Raw genomic sequence first — 20721 nt, 5'->3', positions numbered from 1 at the left:
CATTCCCTTTAGCTTACCTTTCGGCCTTTTGAACGTACCCTGAGAAAACATAACAAGTTTCCAGCTCTCTATCAGATGGCCCCAAAGGACACATTACTAGACACTGCCATGATCTTCTTACTGCTTCACTTCAGCTGGAACTGGGTGGGACTGTTAACATCACGAGATGAGCATGGTTTGTGGAATCTTCCTGAATTGAAAGAAGAGATGGCCAAGAACAGTCTTGCAGCCTTTTGAGCTAGCAATCCCACATACTTTTATAACACATGCATTAAAAATCATGGCAGTTTATAACAAGGTACAAAATCATCAGCAAATGTCTTCATTATATATGGTGATAATGAATCCCTACTAATGTCCCATGTTGTGCAATTTTTAATAAAAGGCCAAGTTTGTATCCTGAATTCACAGCAGGATTTGACAATGAGATGGAAATATTTCCTTCTAGGTTCACTTCATGTCCCTCTCATGTTTTTATACCATGACCCAGATGTTTCTGGATTCACAGATTGTTTCAAGTCAGTGATCCCTTCCACATACCCAGAAGACTTTTTCCTTTCTAGGCTGTGGTTTCTCTCCTTTAATTGCTCATATTCTGAGTCTGACTGTATAACATGGGAGAACTGTCCACATTAAGATTAACTGTATGTTTCTTAGGCACACTTTTGACATGACTATGTCTGAAGACAGTTACAATATATACAACACTATGTATGTTATGGCCCATGCTCTCCATGCGATGCTTCTTCATCAAGCAGATGTACAAACCAAGGGAAACATAATAGGGACAGTGCCTTCCTCTGCACAGTTAAGGCCTTCTGTCTTGGATGGCACAAACCATAAAGAAAGTCACTTCCTACATAGATTCTTTACCATATAAAATTAAAATATTGTATGTATTTTTCCAACACACAAGAAATAATATTTGTTTAAATGCATGAGAGGTACTCTGGACATGTATTTTCATTCTCTTAAGGAAAAGTGGGAGATAATGAGGGTCATGTTCCATGTTTTATAAATTCTTCTAATTTCAAATGGCCTCAATGTATTCGCGGCAGGTGTTTTGAAAACTGTAAATTCACCTTTCCCTATCAGTCTTGTTTGTAATAGTAAATGATGACCTACTAAACATAATTGTCCATATATTTCATGAGGGATCTAGGTTCATTCTACCTTAGTTATTAAAATTTAGTCAACCTCCACCTGGAAACATTCACAAAATAAGTGATTATGGAAAAGTGTAGCAATGCAACTGAGAATCATCTCTTTCATGACTATTTAGATGTACTGGGTTTCTCTTGAAAAGACATTATTACTTTGTTGAGTGAAAAGGATTCAGCAGGATTATTTTTATTCCTCTGTGGATTTTCTTCTGGGATATTTCATTAGGTGGTTCTGTTATTACTGCATTCTGAATCAGAAGTTAAAGATAATAAGGAACTTGTTTTCTTCAATTTTTCTGCCTTAACTTGGAATAGACTTCACCATAAGATGATGAATCTCTTTTAACTGCACTCTTTTCTGAAGAACATCCAATTTCACAATCCTGTTGAAGATCAGGTGATTTTGGATGAGAAAACAAAATTGGAGGCAGAACATGACATTGTGAACATTTGGAATTTCCAAGAAGGTCTTGAAATTGAGGGGACAATAGGAAAGTTTTCTCCATATGCTCATCAACTCTCTTTATATGAAGGTATGATACACAGGACCATAGCATCTACAGAGGTGGGTGGGATTTAATTGTGATGATTTTAAGGACATATAAGTAAGCAAAATTCACCCTTAAAATGCATATCTGTTTGGATGTCAGCAACCTACTCCAGTAATACTAGATACTTTCGTGGCTGAGATACAAATATTTTCGACTGAAGGCAGTCCAAGCAGGAACTTCTATGGAACTCATTTAACCATCATTAAAGCAGGGTTGAGTGTTAGTGACTTATTCCCGCAATCCTATCTACTCAGGAGGAAGATATCATCAGATCTAATATTACAGATCTGTTTGAAGTTCCACCTGCCAGATAAGTCTTTGGGACTCTTAATTGGCAAACAGAAACCTCAGGTGGAACTGTGGATCAAGTTTTAGAGTACTAATATTGAGCAAAACAAAAGCCCAAGGAAAATGTACATACCCTAAGATCAAACCCCAAGACCAGCACCAAAAGAATAAAAAGGAAATTAACAGTCTCCAAATGTTAATTCAGAATAGTGACATAAAAATATGTTGCATATTGCTTAACAAATGCTTAACACTGTGACAAAGTACCCAAGGAATCACTTTATGTGGTTGCAAGGTTTATTTTGCTTCCTTCTGTGGAGGTTTCTTTCAAGGGTTAGTTGACCTGCTAGTCATCTTTGGTGAGAGGAATCCTTGAGAATCTGTTCAGAAGATTCTCACTTATGGCCACTCAAAAACTAAGAAGATATGGTGCATATGGGGATCATATAACCTATAATAGGGAGATATGTGCTCTACCTTTCAGCATACTATTAAAATTTCAAGGAAGTCCATAGTGCTGGCTACTAGGACTTATATTCTCACTGTGACTCTCTACTTTTAAAGCTCACATACTAATCAATAGTACAACAGACTGGAGATCAAGGATATAGCATATAAGCCTTTTATGGTCATATGATTGACAATCTATAACAGCATTCAACTAACTGACTGACTTATGTGTATAGAAATAATATGCTTAATATTCCGGTATTTTAAAACAATGGATTTTTAGAGTATTATACAGAAGTCTAAATAGTTACTCACATATATCTGATTTCCTTAGACTCCCCACTCTGTCTGCAGTGAGAATTGTGGTCCTATATTCAGGAAATCCACACTGAAGGGAAAGTCTCTCTGTTGGTTTGATTGCACTTCTTTTTTTTTTTTACTGTTTAAGGAATTTTATTAAAGCAAGAATTTTATAATCCAAATTACGTTTCCTCACACAGTTATCAATTCTGTTACTTAGAACTGACATCCTGAGCTACTCCACAGTAAAGAATTACAAAATTAAAGAAAGGAATGCTTTAAATTTTTGTACTTTGCTGAAAATTCTTTTTCCCAGGGTCTATAAAACATTAATTTGTTTTTATATTTTACTATTTTTTGTAGGTTTTTTGTTGTTTTTAAATCAAGTAATCTAGGACTAGCACTGTTTGCTAGACCTGGCATTTGCTCGGTACATAAGGTTCAAAGTTTCCTTTCCTTTTTTATTGATTTTATACTTTGCAATGTTTTTTTCATAATATTTAGGTTTTTCAATGTTTAGATATTTTTCTTCGGTGAAGCACAAGTTTCTTTTCATGGTCCCTGATCAATTTTTTAAACAGTTGGAACACCAGTGGCGCTGTTGACTGCTTCCTGGGCAGCCTCTTTAGCTTCATGGGCTTGTAGTACAGCTACAGCTTCATCAACCTTAGAACGCAGAGACTCTAGAGACTCATATGAAGTAATTCTGAATTATCTATCTCCAACAACATGCCAGTGATTTTTACCAGCAAGAGTAGGGTGCATGGCTTGGATAAGAGGAAACAGCCTTTCACCCAACATTTGCTTTTGCTCTTGAGGGGGGACAGATGCCAACATGGAAGCAGTCAAAGGTTCCTGACCTTGTACATGAACAGCAGGCTGGTGCATGGTAACTTGTGGCTGTGCATTAAGATGTTGCTGAGGATTGCAGACTCCTGCAGCATATTTATACTGGGGAATGGTGCGGACAGCAGGAGTGGCTGCAGCAGCAGCAGCTGCAGGACGTGACCCATTGTTTGTGTTGATGTGTTAGCAACACGCTGTGTGGACATGACTCATGGAATCTGTGAAGAAGCTGGTCTCATAGTACTAAATGGTGGTCTAGGAGCGGCTGGGCAGATAGCACTGGGCATATTTTGAATGGATGAGGTCTGGCACTCTGAGATGTCCAGCGAGGACTTGGTCTTAGTTGAGCAATTTGGCTAGGAGGATAGTATGCAGCACAGTTCAGAGTCTGTGGGATAGCTGCCATGAAGTAACCTGAAGGAGGTGCTGGCTGGTAGGGGTTGATTACAGGGTTGGGCACAGCTTACACTTGCCATTCTCTGCGTATAGTAGTTAGTGAGGTGAGCTTGGCGCTCTTCTTTGTGCTGAGCTAAAGCTACATAGAGTGGCTTTGTGGCCACAATTCTACCATTCATTTCTGTAACTGCTTTAGTGGCTTCTTCTGAGGAGGAGAAACATACAAACCCAAACCCTTTGCTTCGACCACTTTCCATCATAACCTTTGCACTAGTGATTGTACCAAATGGAGAAAACTCTTTCCGGAGACGTTCATCATCAATACCATCATCAAGATTTTTCACATAAAGGTTAACACCCTGGTATCTGGTGATCCTATCTTGGTTCATCTGCTCAAATTTGTGCTTCAGTTCTGTCTGTCGTTCCACTTTTTTTCTGAGCTCGACCAACGTAAATTTGTTTTCCATTGAGCTCCTTCCGTTCTTCTCATCCACAGCTTTCTGTGCATCTTCATGCCTTTCAAAGCTTACAAATCCAAATCCTTTGGATTTCCCACTTTCATCAGTCATTACTTTCACACTTAAGGCAGGTCCAAACTTGCCAAAGAGTTCCTTAAGGTGCTCATCATCCATGTCTTCTCCAAAATTCTTGATGTAAACATTGGTGAATTCTTTTGCCCTAGCTCCAAGTTCTGCTTCTCGTTCCTTACGAGACATTCTAAATGTATGATTCAATCTAGTAATATAATGCAATGATACATCCACCATTGATATATTCTCTTTATGGTTTTCTGAGAATATGTGACTCTCTTTTCCCCCAAATTAAAACAGTAATGTAAAACTACGTTTGCATTTTCTCAGCTGGGAAAATACATGAAACACAGAATCCATGAAAAGACCTCAGTTTTCTTGGAGCACATAGAAATTTTAGGACAGTGAATTTGCTGATATAGTATTCAACAGAAACTCTGAATCACCATGTAAGGTATGGCCCAAGCAACATAATGTCATATGGATGGTGGTCACAAGATGTGCCACATTGCAATGCCACAATGAAACACTGTTAGTGTGCCTTGTTAGATTTGCAGTAACTTGCTCTCCTTTCTGTTCATTCTGCGTCTGTGTCTGTGTGTGTGTGCACATACTTTTCAGTACCATTTCTTAAACTTGAATAATGGGTGCTATCTCTTAGCTGTTTCACAACATGCTAATAGTCTGCCAGTTGAACCACTATGCTACTTTCATTTTTTGTGTCATAACTTGAGGTTAGAGTCCTGTGGACTTACAGCCTGCACTAGCTTTGAACTGCAATCTTCATATCTCTATTGCACAAATAGCTAAGATTATAGACATGAAGATCCATCACCAAACTTCTGTTCAAGTTTTTTTTAAGATGATAAAGGTCTGATAAGTACAATGTAGTTCTTGTTAGAAAAAAATCACAATTTCTAATCATGAAAGAAACCTAGTACAGCACAAGGGAATACAAGTCTATGAATTTATTTGACGATTTCAATGCAACTGCAGCTCTGCCAGACAGAAAAGCAGAATTTAGTAATGATGGAGCTCAACAGCTATGAATGCGCTTGATCTATACCAGAAAATTCTTCATACAATAGCTTGAGAATGAACACCCTTTGTCAAATACTATGGAATGGCCCCATATATGTCCTATGTTCTCTGCTGTAATGAAGCTGTATCCTTAACTACTCTAAGATTATATAAATCAATCTCTGCAATTCCCAGAGAAGGAATTCTATCAGTGAGAGTTGCAAGTTCCTGGAAGTAAAACTCCTTGTGCTTCCAAAGGGTTCAGTCTTCTCTCAAAGGACTTCCTTCCTGTTCATATCATAGTTGAGGTGTGTGTGTGTGTGTGTGTGTGTGTGTGTGTGTGTGTGTGTTTGTACCACATTTTCCTGATCCACTCGTCTACTGAGGGGCATCTAGATTGGTTCCATGTTTTAGCAATGACAAGTTGTTCTGCGTAAACATAGTTGTGCTGGTGGCTTTAGTGTGGTCTTCCTTGAAGTACTTCCTTATTCTCCTCTCCCCTTCTTCCCTCCCTTCCTCCCTCCCTCTCACCCTCCCTCCTCCATCCAATCCTCTTTTCCTTCAATCCTCCCTCCCTCCCTTTCTTCCTCATTCCCTCCCATCCACCCTCCCTCCCTCCCTCCCACTCTTCCTTCCTTTACTCTCCCCCTCCCTCTGCCAGGTTTCCTCCCTAATGGGCTTCCCTTTGTCTTTCACTTGCCTCAATACTGTGGGAGGAATGAAGCCCAGCCCAATGTTGAATAGCATGGAAGAAAGCGAACATTCTTATCTGATTCCAGGATTTAGAAGGAATGGTTTCAAATGTTCACCCTGGAATATGTGTACTGGAAGTTTGACCAAAACAGACTTTACCACGTGGAGAAAGTTTTCACTTATTCTTAGCTCACTAGAGCTTTGAACTTCAAAGTGTCCTGGGTCTTACAAAAGGCCTTTTCTGCTAGTACCCAAATGATCCTGCCCATCTTGCCTGTAATTGGGTTAATTTGTGGCAATTATTGATTTACATACATTGAACTAGCCTTGCTTGCCTAAGTTGAATCATTTGCCTGCCGTGTCTTAGTATGGAGTAGGTTAATTCGGTTAGCTGAATTCTGTTTCACTGAGAATCCTTGATTTGAGGATCCTTGAAGTGATAGCTAGATCATCAGATCTTTTAAGGTTGTTTCTGTGAATGTGCTCACTCTGGGCATAAGGAGTATGACAAAAGATCTAGGAATGGAAACAGAAGACAAAGCTTGGGAGGCAGTCAAGGAACATCGATCTCAGGCAACATTCTGTACTGTGGAGGCATTATGCATTCACCCAGGTCTAAGGTTTTCAGTTGCAATTGGGGCATTTACATGTATTTCTATTAAGACTAGCAAAAGTCTCCCTCACTTTGATAAAAGGTGATAATAGAGATACTCAGGCATTATAGATGCCCATGTGTCCAAGCACACCTATAAAAAGGGGTGTGGAAGCCCAAACTTGATCCATCCAGTCCTACAAGAGTGAATTTCGAGCCACCACTTGTCAGAATGAGGGCTGTTGGGGTTGGCCTATTAACGGTATGTAGGTTGGAACATACCAGATGGGGAGGTCTGCATTGATATTTGGCAGGCCATAAGGCATTTAATAAAAAAGGGCTAGAAACAGGAAGTACTGAATCTTCACAACCAGAGAGGAACTGACCACCTGGCAAGGACTGGGTGTCACCCCAGCTCACTTTTTTTTTTTCTCTGTTCTTTGTGGAACTGAGGATCAAATAAAAGTTGTTGCACTTACTAGGCAAGTATTCTGGCACTGAGCTACATCCCAGCACATCCACCTGGCCTTTTGTATGTCTCATATTTGCCTATTTTGTGTGAAACCTGATTGTATCTAACGCAGAAGTTCTTCTGGTCCTGCGGGATTGGAAATTCTTTTTGGCACAAACTTGGTAGTGATGCCAACCATCAGCTCCCTTAGCCCTCTTCAAATTTTCTTGGCCTTTATTGGTATGACTTGCTCCAAGAGGATGAAAAGCCACAAAGCAACAAACCAATAGGATAAGGAAGAGCTCCTGCAGCAACAGGGGTTTAGTTCAATGCTTCCCTGTTGTATTCTATTTCCTAGAAGTCCTTGGCTTCTGTGGCTTCAAGTTGGGAGAGAATGAATCCAGGGTGTTGCGTGAGGATTTTCCAGAGATTCCTTTTAGGTGATACAATTGTCTCGTAGAAACATGGTGGATATTTCTGTGAAGGAAATTTCTACACCTAATGCTCCAATGTTTTAAGTTCCTTCCCATCGTATTTTTTCTTTAATCATTTTGTTTCAAAGGGCAAGTTAGAACTTTTAAGTGATATATCTGTCTTTTTTTTTTTTAACCAGTTGTGGAGCCGGAGACTGAGGACCTTAGCACTGTCCCTGGCTTCTTTTGCTTAAAGGTAGCATTCTACCAGTTGAGCCATAGAGCCACTTCTGGCTTTTTCTGTATATGTGGTACTGAGAAATCAAACCCAGGCCTTCATGCATGGTAGGCAAGCACTCTACCACTAAGCCACATTCCCACTCCTGACATATCAGTCTTAAAGAGGAATAATGACATGCTGGAGGTTCAGCCTTTATGATTATCAACAGATCCAGTATTGAGGCAATAGTAAATGGTCTGTCCGAAATGGTGTTCTGTGTCTTCAGGTACTGTGCACCTTCCATCCATTTCACACTATTTAGCTATTTGCTTGGCTTTTTTGCTCCAGGATGGCACACTCCTACTTGAGCCTCCTCCACTTTTCCAGCTTTTCCACTTAACAGGAGATAGGTCTGAATAACGCTTCTCAGATATCTCAATCTCTGGAGTAGCTAAGATTTTAGGCATGAGCCAGCAGTGCCAACTTCCTAAGCTAAAGATTGTTATAATAAAGACAAATCTGACCCATGAAGTATTTTGGTAGCCCCCAGGCCACACTATGTGTTAACCTCCATCCCACTCTCCCTCTGTTTCTACTACGCCATCTGTGTATCTTCCTTAAGTATTGGGGGTCTGAACTTGAGGTTTTGTGCTTGATAAACAGGAATACTTCCACTCAGCCATGCCTCCAGATCATTTTTAGTTGGTTATTTCTTAAAGAGGAATTCATTTCCTGCCTAGAGGTGTGCCTGAACTTGAATCCTTCCAGTTTTTGCTTCACATCATAACTGGGATGATAGGTGGGGGCTATCACTCCCAGCTACTTCCAGTGAGATGGAGTCTTGTGGATTTTTCTGTCCTGGCTGGTCTGGAACTATGATCTGTCTGATCCTAATCTCCTGAGTCATTGGAATTACAAGAATGTGTCTCTACACACTGCCATGTAATTTTCACTTTGTTGTTGTTATTGTTGTCCATCCTGGTACTTGAACTCAGGTGCTCAGCAGTGTTCTTGAGCTTCTTTGCTCCAGGGTATCACTGGAACCACAAGGCCATTTCCAGCTCTTTCTGTTTATGTGATACTGAGGAATTGAACTGAGGGCTTCATGCATGCTAGGAGAACAATCTACCATTAAGCCACATTCCCAGCCTGGGATTTTCAATTTTAATGGCCACATACCTTTTTAGTGAATAGTTTTGTAACATTTCTTGTGTTTTGACTTCTATGATCTTATGTACTGGTACAAATGTATCAATGAGCACATATGTGAATCATGATTTGTTTTCCTTACAAATAACTCGCTTAGAGGGCAAAATCAATCATGCTGTTTAATGTACATATAAGAAAACACAATGGAAAACATCAGGGTGGGGTTAGGAAAGATGATGATGATTTGATTGAAGGGGCAAAATTTACTAAGATTCATTGTCTTTATAAAGTGACACATTGAATTGACATCGCCTTGTACACCAATTCAAGATAACAGAGATAAAGAAATTTAAACATTAAAAAAAGGAAAATAGATACATCCCTTTGGGTTTTTGAAATTTCAGAGACTACAATTTAATACAACTCTTAACACAGAATTTTCACCAGACGGGATCCCAGAGCATTGAAAAATCAGAAGCAAGTTGGCTTAGGAAGCCTCATTGCCTCTCATTTTACACACATAACTAACCTGTATTTATTTCCAAATGAACAATGTTGGAGTAATGCCAATTGAACCAAAAGCTTGTATCAAAGCTTGTAAGAAATCTTGTATCAAAATAAATTTCCAACACAGACAAGAAAGTTACTTAGCAAGTACATGTAAGCCAAAATATTTGCTGATGCACATGAGGGCCAACATCCCTTGTCAGCATAAAGCTGCAAAGCCAGCTTGAGGAAAAGCTGCAGTGACCTTCATTTCTATGTTCATGATTAAGCCTTACAGCTGATTCTCAGTGTGTAAGTCAAGGTAGTCCATGCTTATCATTCCAGCTTTGCAGGAAAGGAAAAAGCAAAGAATTAAGACTCTCAGGTGGGATTTATGCTTTCCCATGTATCTCTCCAGTACCTCCCAGAACTGCAAGAACACTGGTCTGTCCAGATGATGTTTGTGAGAGTTGACTTCTGATGGGGTTACAGGCCATTTCTGGACATTTTTGTCTAGAGAAACTTCATAATACTTGAGATGGAAGGCTTGAATTTTAGCAAAAATGCCAACTGGTGATCCATCAGACAAAAGCCATGGCCAGCCTTTGAACTGCCATGCAGGACCTTGAACAAACACTGCCACATCCCAGTCCTAGTCTTGAGGCATAAGTTTAAGGGGCTGGTCAACCACTTTATAAGGTACTGTGAAACTAACTGCAGGGCCCCCTGGCTTTATCTGATGTTTTGTTCTCACTAGCAGAATTTCCTGCTATTGTTGACAACCTTATTTCTTCTTTTCATCAGATGAGACAAATGTCAGTCAGATCCTGCAGAAGGTCTTTCACATTTAGCATGGTAATTAAAGAAGTGGCAATTGCAGGGTAATATGATAATGGGTGCCTGCAATCCTTCTTTCTGTTTTGGGGGATGCAGGGGGTTTTAGTCTCCCGCACTCCCCTGTCCTGCAGGAGAGATGGGAAAGGGTACCCCATGTGGACGGGTTCAGGAAGAGGAGAAAGGGGGCTGAAAGACCACCACCCAGCCCTCTTCTCCACAGAGGACAAACAGGCAGTCTAGGAGCAGGTCGAGCCAAAATCATTTAATCAGGAAATGATTTGTTCTTTTACACAGGGTGGAGGGCGGCGGAAGGGGAGGGATACCTGCACCTATGTAGGGTTGTGATTTAGCCTGAGCTGTCCATCAGAGGTGACATCACAGGACTTCCCCCAGGAGTGGTCGCCATGGACCACAGGACTTCCTTGTGGGTCCTCCCTCTGCGCCACCTTGGTGCTACGCGGGTTGAGGCGGGAGGTGGGGCTGGTTATAGCCGCCTTTCCAGTTCTGGCTTGAGAGGGCAGGCATAGCAACCAGCCATGTGGCCCCAGGGCTGGGAAAAGAGGCGGGGCCGGCTAGGAATACCTCTTAACACTGTAAACTAGTGCCCCACATCTCCCCCTTCTGTTTTTAAAACAGCAGGAGGCACCCTACTCGAGAATGTGCCTGTCTTAGGTTGCCCCCCCAGGAGAGGTAGTACCCGTCCTTGGCTAACAGCCTAGCTCTTCAGGCAAACCTACCTGCAGGGCCTGCCAGCCCAGTGAAAGAACTTGGGGAGAGTGGAATTGGCACTCAAGCAAAAGCCCTGTTATTTCAGCCTCATACCTATACACCCCGGTAAGCTGCGGATCCTGGTGGGCATGGTGACCAACCTCATAGGGTTTCCAAATGGCTAAAAGCAGCACAATGCTGCCAGATCACTGTTCACTGGACAGCTCTGGCTTATTGCTTAAGAATTAGGGAAAACCTACTTGCCCTAGCAAAAGGCAATGTAAACATGATGCAAATGTGGACATAAGGCAAATGTAAACATAAGACAATTGTAAACATGTGGCAGATGTAAACATAAACATAAGGCAAATGGGGGGGCCTCTCCTACAAAGGGGAGTAAGTGAGGGAGCCACCCATATGGCTCAGTCCAGGAAAATGGGAGTTTTAGTCCGTTTCTGTGCTACTCAAGGTAACACAGGCAGCATTCCCCTCCTCTGGCGTTGAGGTAGAAGCAGGTTCAGGCTCTGGTGACTCTGGAGGTCCATGGCAGCCAAGATTCTGGTAACTTAATTCATGGGGTTAGTAAACATTTATCATAAACATTGAGGTAAGGTGCCAAACCCTTATGCCTATTTTCCTCCAACATGAACCCCTAAACTCAGCAGCAGGGTGAAAGGCAAAAAGGAAACAACAGTGCAATACCCCATTCCAGTCCTTGTGCAAAGCTGTAGGCAACATCGCCACAGTAAAACATTGCGCCACGAAAGACCAAAGGCAGAGTCCAGCAAATAAGCAGGGCCAGATGCTGGAAGGAGGTCGGGGGCGTGGGCTGTCTCCTTTGTGGTCCACCACTGATGCACGCAGGCAGGTTTCCTGTATTTCCAGGGAGGAACAGGGAGAAATCCACCACGGTCTTTTATTTTTTTATAGAGAGAACGAGGAGAAGACGTTCCTCAAGAGCGAGTGCTCTTGGGTAGTTATTCTGATGAAGAATACTTTAAGTCCCTTGCTGGTATCCAGATTGGACTCAGTTCCCCAATCGGTAAAACACACCCAAAGCCCCTTCCCACACTGATAAGTGGGTCAGGACCCTGCCATGATCCAGTAAGGGGATCCTTCCAATGGACTTCCAACTTTAAATAAGGTGTCTGATTTGACCAATGTCTCTGAAAAGCCGTTAGGGGTTGATCTTTGGGGAAATTTAAAATATTTAATGTAAGCATGGCTATTCTTAACTTAGGTCATGGGGGCTGCTCCTCCCCTTTTGTTTTAATAATTGGTCCTTTAGAGTCCTATTATGCCCCTCGATTATGGCTTGACCTCTTGGATTGTACAGTATTCCAGTGGTGTGTTTAATATTCCATATCTGAAAAAATTTCTGCAATGGTTTGCTTATAACGCAGGGCCCATTGTCTGTCTTTACCTGTAGGAGAATCCCCAGGATGGCAAAACATTGTAAGAAATGGCTTTCAGCATGCTGGGCCCTTTCACCCGAATGGGCAGTTGCCCAACAGGCATGTGAGTGGGTGTCTATGGACATAAATATATATTTTAATTTTCCAAAGGAAGCATAGTGGGTTACATTGGTTTACCAGATAACATTAGGCTTAAGGCCTCTGGGGTTAACTCCAGGAGATTGCAGAGGCAGGACCTCCAGAAATGGCATACATGATCTGCATGTCCTTATGATCTTTTTGAAATCCTTTACAGGGACTAAGGGAAATCTTTGATGTAACCCTCTCCAATTTAAATGCGTATGCTCATGGAGTCCTTGACTCATTTGAAAATTTTTAGGCTGTGCAGTGGCTGTAGCTATAATAGTCCCATTAGTGGCCAGATGATCGGCCATACGGTTACCTTGTGCCAGGTTTCCAGGTAGTTCTTGGTGTCCACGTAGATACTACAAGAAGATAGGCTCAGCCCGATTCTTTAGTAAAGACCTGACTTGGATCATCAGGGGAGTAATTGGATTTTTATCTAATTTAATATATGAGGACACTAGGGTTGGTAACAAATTAACCACATATAAACTGTCAGAAAACAGGTTCATCAGCTGCTGAACATCGGTTAGGGCCAGGGCAACTGCGTACAGCTCCTTAAACTGTGCACACCCTGCAACTGGCTCAAAATAGTGGGTGCCCTCTTCTCTATTGGCAGGGGAGGAGGTGGAGTATACCACCACGGCAGACCCCAATTTCCTCCATTAGTAAAAGCATTCACAGCTTTGATAAGGGGTTTGGTAGAGAAAAGTATGGGGGGAGTCCACTATAACCTAGAAAATGAGGTCACCCATCTCAAAGTGCCATAATGGCAGTCCACCTTCCCCATGAAACCCTCCAAGGCACTAGACACCTGGTTGTGGTTCCTTCTAACCCACTCAAAGTCTGACAGCCGGTAGGGAATAAGTAGCACATCAGGATCCCGCCCATAATGTCTCAGGGAAGTGTCTCTACCCTTAATTACCAGGTCAGCTAGCTGGTCCAGCTGAGAATAAACCCTGGGAGCCCCTCCTACTGATGTATGCACCCATTGAAGAGGCTCACCTCACTGGGTAATAATGGTTGAGGAAAGCTCTGAGCTGGGAAGGATCCAAAGACAAAGAGGGCACTCGGGCTTATAATGAGCCAACTGTGCTATATTTAAGACCTTTTGGATTTTTTGGAATATTACTTGAAGTGATGGAGTTATTGTGATAACATCAGTGGGGGCTTTATCCTTTAAAGAGTCATAAAGCAGAAACAGCTCTTCCGTAGGCAGGTGAAGCCAAGGCCTTAGCCAGTTAATCTCACCTAACAGTTTTTGTAACTCCACCAAAGTACAGGATGACTGAAATGGTAATTGGGACTTCAGGGGGCAGAGTACAGCCCAAGCTCCGTCCCCAAAATCTTAAAGGGAGGCAAGGTCTGAACCTTGTCATCGGATATCTGCAATCCTCCCCTTTGTAGGAGTGTCTGAAGTTTTTCATAGGCAGCGCCCAACACCTGGGCGTCTGCCGCCCCAATAATGATGTCATCCATATATACATATAAAACTTCCAGGCTAGATTCACCTCCTCTGGTGCGGGGATGCTAAGCTTACTCCTTTATCAGTGTTTCCCTTTTCACCCTCTCCCCTAGGCGCCCGACCTGCGGGTGGACAAGGTGGAGCAAAGAGACACGGGCAAGCCTGAGGTGCATGTGGCCGAACAAGATCCCCTTTTCCTCCCTCCTTACCCACCAAAGAAGCCAGGCACACATGGATCTTGGAGAGGCTTCGGAGAGCAATCTGGTTTATTCAGGAGGGGCTTACAGTAATATAGTGATGATTAGGATAGAGCATGAGCTGGCGATAGGCTGGCAAGCTTGTATGTCCAAGAGCAGCTCCCAAGGACCTCCCTCATGGGCTAACGTCACTTCCCATAGTACTGCCTTCTGGGCAAAGCCCTCGAAAATGGAGCACACATGCTCACTGGCGCAAGGTAGGGTATGGTCTCAAAGCTACCCCTTCTGGTTCTGGACCCAAAAGAAGATAGGTGTGGCTTACTTCCACACTGCCCCAGGGCTGGAGGAAGGGCAGATTTTCTGGAGCTCTCTCATTGCCCTTCCCCCCTCAAGGCCAAGCTGAATCCCCAACATAAAACAATATCTGATTGGCTCCAAAGAGGTTGGAGGACCTGTGACACATAATATTGATAGAAGGCTGGACTGTTGGCCATGCCCTGAGGTAGAACCACACACTCATACCTTTGGTCTGGCCCCTGGTAGTTAACTAAGGGAATAGAGAAAGCAAACTTTTCACAGTCCTGTGGGTTAAGAGGAATGGAAAAACAACAATCCTTGATGTCTATTACAATAAGAGTCAGATTCCGAGGAATGGAGGGGATACACAGTAGCCCTCGAAAAGAGGTGCCTGAGAGAATCATCTGCTCATTAACTTTCCTTAGGTCCTGTAACATTCTCCATTTACCTGTAGCCTTTTGTATAACAAATACAGGACTGTTCCAAGGACTTAAGGAGGGTCTAATATGTCCTAGGGTCAATTGTTCTGATACTATTTCTCTTAATTTTTCTACTTTGTTTAGGGGGAGCGGCCACTGTTCCACCCATACTGGGGGGCCCGGGAGCCATCGAATGGCAGGGATGGTAGGAACAGTGGCCTCTAGGATTGGGGGTGAGGCCTCAAAAGGGGAACAGGAATCTTCTGCCTCTTGGCTTCAAAAGAAGGAACTCCCTGATAGTTGCCAAGGTTACCTGACAGGCCACGATCTGTGGTGATAAAGACCTCAGCTTCCCCCAAAATATCCTGTCCCAGAAGATTAGCTATTAAGCCGGATGCCACCAGGGGGCATACTTCTCTCTGTCTACCATCTACATCCCACCAGGAAAGCCAGTCCCTGGTTACCTCAGACCTAGCAAAACCCCCCACCCCCTTCAACGGAGGCACAGGGATCACCTTCCATTGTGGGGGGACCTCCTCCTTTCTTAATATTGTTTGGTCTGCTCCAGTGTCAATCAAGCATCGGAACCTTTTCCCTGCTATGAAGATATCTAATTGTGGCTTAACCCCCGGGACTATTGGCACTGTCCAGTGAACCCCAGCCGGGTCACTGGACTGGTTGCCTCCTTTGGGTGAGGAGGCTGGAGGGTGACCCACTACCAGTTTGAAGGCTTCCCCTCAATGTCAAATTTGGACCTACACTCCCTTTGCCAATGAAGTCCCTTCCTGCACTGGGGGCAGGGTGTTTTAGGTTGCTTCTTAGCCTGGCCTAAGGGCTGTCCTTGTGAGGCACCAGGTTTTACTCAGCCTGTAGGACACTCCCTCTTAAAGTGGCCCTGTTGGCCCCACCGAAAACACACCCCCTTGTGTGCCCTGCAGCAAGTAGCATGGGTGCATGAAGTCATCTGGGCCTGTAAGGCTGCAGCCAGTGACTGTGTCTGGTGGGCCTGAGTGCCAACATCCTTGGCGGCGACTATCCACCCTTGCATAGATTTATCCTTCATCTCTGCGCAGGCTAGTTTATGGTCTGTGGTCATTCCCTCCCAAACCAACATCTTAACGAACTGGTCCCGTAGGGGCCCAGGGGGGAAATTCCTTTGGAGGCTCTTTTCTACCCTGTCAATAAAGGTGGCGAGGTCTTCTGTAGCCCTTTGGGTAATTCCGGTTATCATGGGCTCCAAGGTGCCCTCCTCTAACCTTTTCCATGCCGCCAGTCCCAGGGTCTGCACCTGCTCTAGATAGGGGGCAGGAATAGCGGCCTATTGGAGGCCTGTAGAGAATTGATCATTGGACCCTGACAACATCTCCAAGGTTATGGGGACTGGGGGATCAGTGGCTTGATTTCTCTCAGCCTGAGCCTGGCATCGTCGGTAAAAAAAAAAAAAAGTCCATTTTAAAAACAGTTGGCTAGGAAGCACGGCCTTAGCTAAATTTTTCCAGTCCTAGTTGGTGCACTGTTAATGAGCCAGACCTTAGAGGATGGCTTCGGCCCAGGGTGAGTTAGGCTCATCCTCAGAAACTGCCTTTTTAAGATCTTTAAGGTCGTAGGTTTCCCAGGGGTACCACCGGGCCAGCCTATTGCGTCCCGGCTTAGCGTTCACTGGGAAGGTCATGCATGGTAAGTTTGAGCCGAAGCCATGAGCAGGCGGCTCAGCGGGCTCTCCCAGGCTCACACGATGTGGTGGGGAGCCTCCAGCAGGGGGTTTCGGTGGAGGCCATCCTCCACCTTGCCCATCCGCCATGTGTTCTGGGGCAGGGGCGTTTGGCTTGCGACCTGGGGAACTTGGCCCAGGCTCTTCCTTCCCCTCCCGGGCAGCGGGAGAGCTGCTTCCCACCCCTCCACGATGTTCCCTCCAAGATGCTTCCCTGGCTGAGTCTCTCTCCTTGGAGGGGCCTGGGGAGAGGCAAGCCTTAAGGGCAGAGAGGATCATGTAGAGCCCGGGAGGGGGCTCCATCCCTAAGCTAATTTCCTTCCATTTTACCATTTGTTCTACTCCATCCCAAGTAGCCATGCTGAAGAAGTCAGCAGACACCACCCAGGACGCCTGGGAGTCTGAGATCTCCAAACCTACATTTTGTAGCAGGAATCGCAGTGCTCTGAGCGCTCGGTCATCATGCTGAGGTTGCACCTGCCCCATCTTTTCGGGGGCCCCCCTCGGACTCTGATTGGCCTGGCCCGCCGAAAAGTTTTACCGGGGGGTTTTAGCCTCCCGCGCTCCCCTGTCCTGCAGGAGAGACAGGAAAGTGTACTCCAAGTGGACAGGTCCAGGAAGAGGATAAAGGGGGCTGACAGACCACCACCCAGCCCTCTTCTCCACAGAGGACAAATAGTCAGTCTGGGAGAAGGTCGAACCAAACTCATTTAATCAGGAAATGATTTGGTTTTTTTACACAGGTTGGAGGGCAGCGGAAAGGGAGGGATATGTGTACCTAAGTAGGGGATGTGATTTGATGCCTGAGCTGTGTCCATCAGGGGTGACGTCACGGGACTTCCCCCAGGGGCGGTCTCCATGGCCCACAGGACCGCCTTGTGGTTCCTCGCCTGGCACCATCTTGGTGCCACGCTGGCTGAAGCGGGAGGCAGGAGGTGGGACTGGTTATAGCCGCCTTTCAGGTTCCAGGCCGGAGAGGGTGGGCGTGGCTACCAGCCACGTGGCCCCAAGGCTGGGAAGAGAGGCGGGGCTGGCTAGGACCACCTCTTAACGCTGTAAAACAAAGCCCCACAGGGGAGGCCTTGCTTGAGAAACTGGTCTCTGTACATGCTGGGTTTCAGGAGTGTGAGACATGGGAGCAGATGCAATTTCCCTTAGAGATTTCAGTGTCATGCCATGGTAGGTGTTCACCATGTCGATTTGAAAATGTTCTGTTGCTTCTTTCCCTTTGAATCTCTCCTGGTCATATCTGTTGTAGGTAGCTGTTGCAGATGGTTTAGGAAGCAATGTGGGCACAACAGATGCTTCAAGTGGAGCTGATTGCTGCTGAGCTGTCCACCCTTCCTCTCTGGCTTTTATAGATTGAAGAATTGCAAAACTATTATTAGAAAAGTTTCTTGTGCTCTGCAAGACAGTTGTTCGTGTCCTCCACACCCTCTCTCTGCTGACAATGTCTTGGGTCGAGTCCACCTTGGCATCCACAAAACACCTCCGTTTAAGTGTAGTTATAGCATCCAGAGTCTTGATAGTCACTTTTTTCTTAGCCATCATTTTGGCTTTGATGGAAGCAATTTTTTCCACTGACATGCCTTTACACAAAGCCCTCATCTGTGAAATTGGCACAATTCCTTCTTTATGGCCCTGCAGCAAAGCAGCTAGTCTCTCTCTACCAGGGCAGATAGCCTCTTCCTCCTCAATTCGGGGTTTCTTTACTGGTGGTACAACTTCATGTGAAGCTGGTGTGACTTGAGTGAACCTCTGAAAAAATATTTCCAGGGGGACATTTCTGTCATACTTTTTGATGTTGGTGCTTCACTATTGAGATGCCCAAGGAGATCTTTTCGATCAGGTCTGGTAACCACCAGGATATTTTTTGAGCCAGCACATTGAGTATAATCTGAATGAGCAAGGTGCACGTTCTCAAGCAGAAATAAAAGAGCCTCCAATGTGTAGTATTCCTGGGCTGGTCTTCCTTCCTGGGCCTCCCAACCACATAGTTGGTCTTGACATTCTTGGGGTAGGAGAACTCGCCAAAGTTCACCTCATCTCCCTTCACCACAATCTCCTTCTTCTGGATGTTGTACTGTCGCAGGATGCTGAGCACATCAGCCATATTCCCACTGTAGCCACGACCCAGCCCTGGCCCTGGCGCTGCAGCTTAACTCAATGCATTTCCCCAGGGAGACCTTGCAAACCACCTAGGTGATCTTGTTCCTAGCAGGTGCCTTCACCTGGACTCTCTAGGCAGCTTCTTCCAAAGACCACACAACCTCAGTCTTTCCCTAGCTTTTATTCAGATCCAAGTGCTTGGGGACAGGGCGGGGTCTAAATTCCAATACAAAAAGATGGGATTAAGACATGTGCACAGGAAGTGGGTTTGCATTTTTCCCACCCTCCCTATTAAGTTCTCTTTTGTCTGTCTCTTGTCTTAATGGACTTGGAAGAAGGAATCCCAGCAGGATACTGAAGAGGGTTAGAGGAAGTGGACACCCTTGTCTGTGGCTGCATTTAGAAGTGGTCTAAGTTTTTTACTTTTGAGTATGTACACTGGAAGTTTGTCACAAATATTATGTGTACTAAGTTTCCAGGTATTCCCAGATTCTCCACAGATTTAAAATCACAGCATATTGGATCTTGTCTAAAAAGTTTCTCCACCTACCAAAATGTGATTTTTGTCTTTGTTTCTGTTGACATGTGGCAATTATTGATTTAAAAATGTTGAACTAAACTTGCATTTCTGGCATGACTCCTGCTTAATCGGGGTGTAAGACTTTAGTTTAGAAATGATTGATAAGTGCACTTCACGCTGCTTTTCCAGCCACTATTTGACACTGAAGCACTCTATGAAGCCTGTTTGGATACATATAGTCCTCCACTATGTAGTAGAAAACTACTTGCTCAAAATCATGGTAATTAGTATCAAACCTGGCAGTAGAGTGAATTTATCTCCGTATTTGTCTATTGGTATAAAATGCCAAGGTGACAATTGTAGATTTTTTTTGGATCTCATTTTGAATCTCCTGAAGGCTTAATTACTGTCTAACAAGTTCGCATCAGCCAGGGGTACAAGTGTAAAAAGGGATGTATTCGGTCACCAAGTCAGGTTGGATGTTAATGAGAGGATCCTTATTAACATCATCACTTAGCTAGTTGATATTGCACTATAACTTCAGGCTAAACAAATTATATAGCTCTTCTACTCAATATATGCTTTGGATATATGGTTCTGAGGATATTTAAGTGTTGATACAAAATCAGATGAATCCCATCTCTAAAAGGAACACAAAAATCTTAGTTTCTGAATTGCAGCCAAGGAGTGAAATGCAGATATTGAAGACTTATAGGTTTTAATGCTTCAACTTTATCCTTTATTTTGACAATCTCCTGAAGATCCATCATAGCTTGCTTAGGCCTCCTACTGTCAGTTGATCACACACACACACACACACACACACACACACACACACACACACACACCTTTCTTTTTCTGAAGTAGTCTTTTCTCCTTTGCCAGGGAAAAAGGATGACTGTTTCACATGATTGGAGCACTCTGTGTATGGCAGATGTAGTAATATGTGGATGTTGAGCAGAGTTCATTCAGTCCAGGTTTTACACCTAGAATAATGAGGTAAAATTCCATTGAGGGAAAAGTGCACTTAGGTCTGACTTGACAGTCTTCAGGTTGTCATTGATACCTGTGCATCTCTTTCTGCAGTGTCAGATTAGCCAAAACTGTAAAACTACTGCTAGCATCTAATGTCTATCTGGAATGGTTCAGGTTTATGAACTCTTGTGGGCTTGAGGATAAGTATAATCTGTGAGTGCTTAAATGGCTGAATGATCTGACCAGAGGTTTCAAAGCCTTGACTGGAGTTTTGTGAAAGTATTTTTGGGGAAAGTGGAGAATTTGTGTTTAAGATTTATGATTGAGTACAACTCCATAAAAGGTGATAGGAGACAACTATGAATCAGAGGAATCTGCACTCTTCGATGAGTGCCAT

General features: G+C 43.9%; 2 pseudogenes; both read right to left on the bottom strand.

Moving 5' to 3' along the window:
* The window catches only part of LOC125341298, a 277271-nt pseudogene extending 272569 nt beyond the window's left edge, over positions 1-4702 (bottom strand).
* A 5138-nt stretch (positions 4703-9840) lies between these two features.
* On the bottom strand, positions 9841-18833 carry LOC125341345 (annotated as a pseudogene).
* Positions 18834-20721: the final 1888 nt, after the last annotated feature.

Source organism: Perognathus longimembris, chromosome 24, assembly GCF_023159225.1.
Source record: "Perognathus longimembris pacificus isolate PPM17 chromosome 24, ASM2315922v1, whole genome shotgun sequence".
Taxonomy (NCBI): Eukaryota; Metazoa; Chordata; class Mammalia; order Rodentia; family Heteromyidae; genus Perognathus; species Perognathus longimembris.
This window is presented reverse-complemented; position numbering and strand designations above follow the sequence as displayed.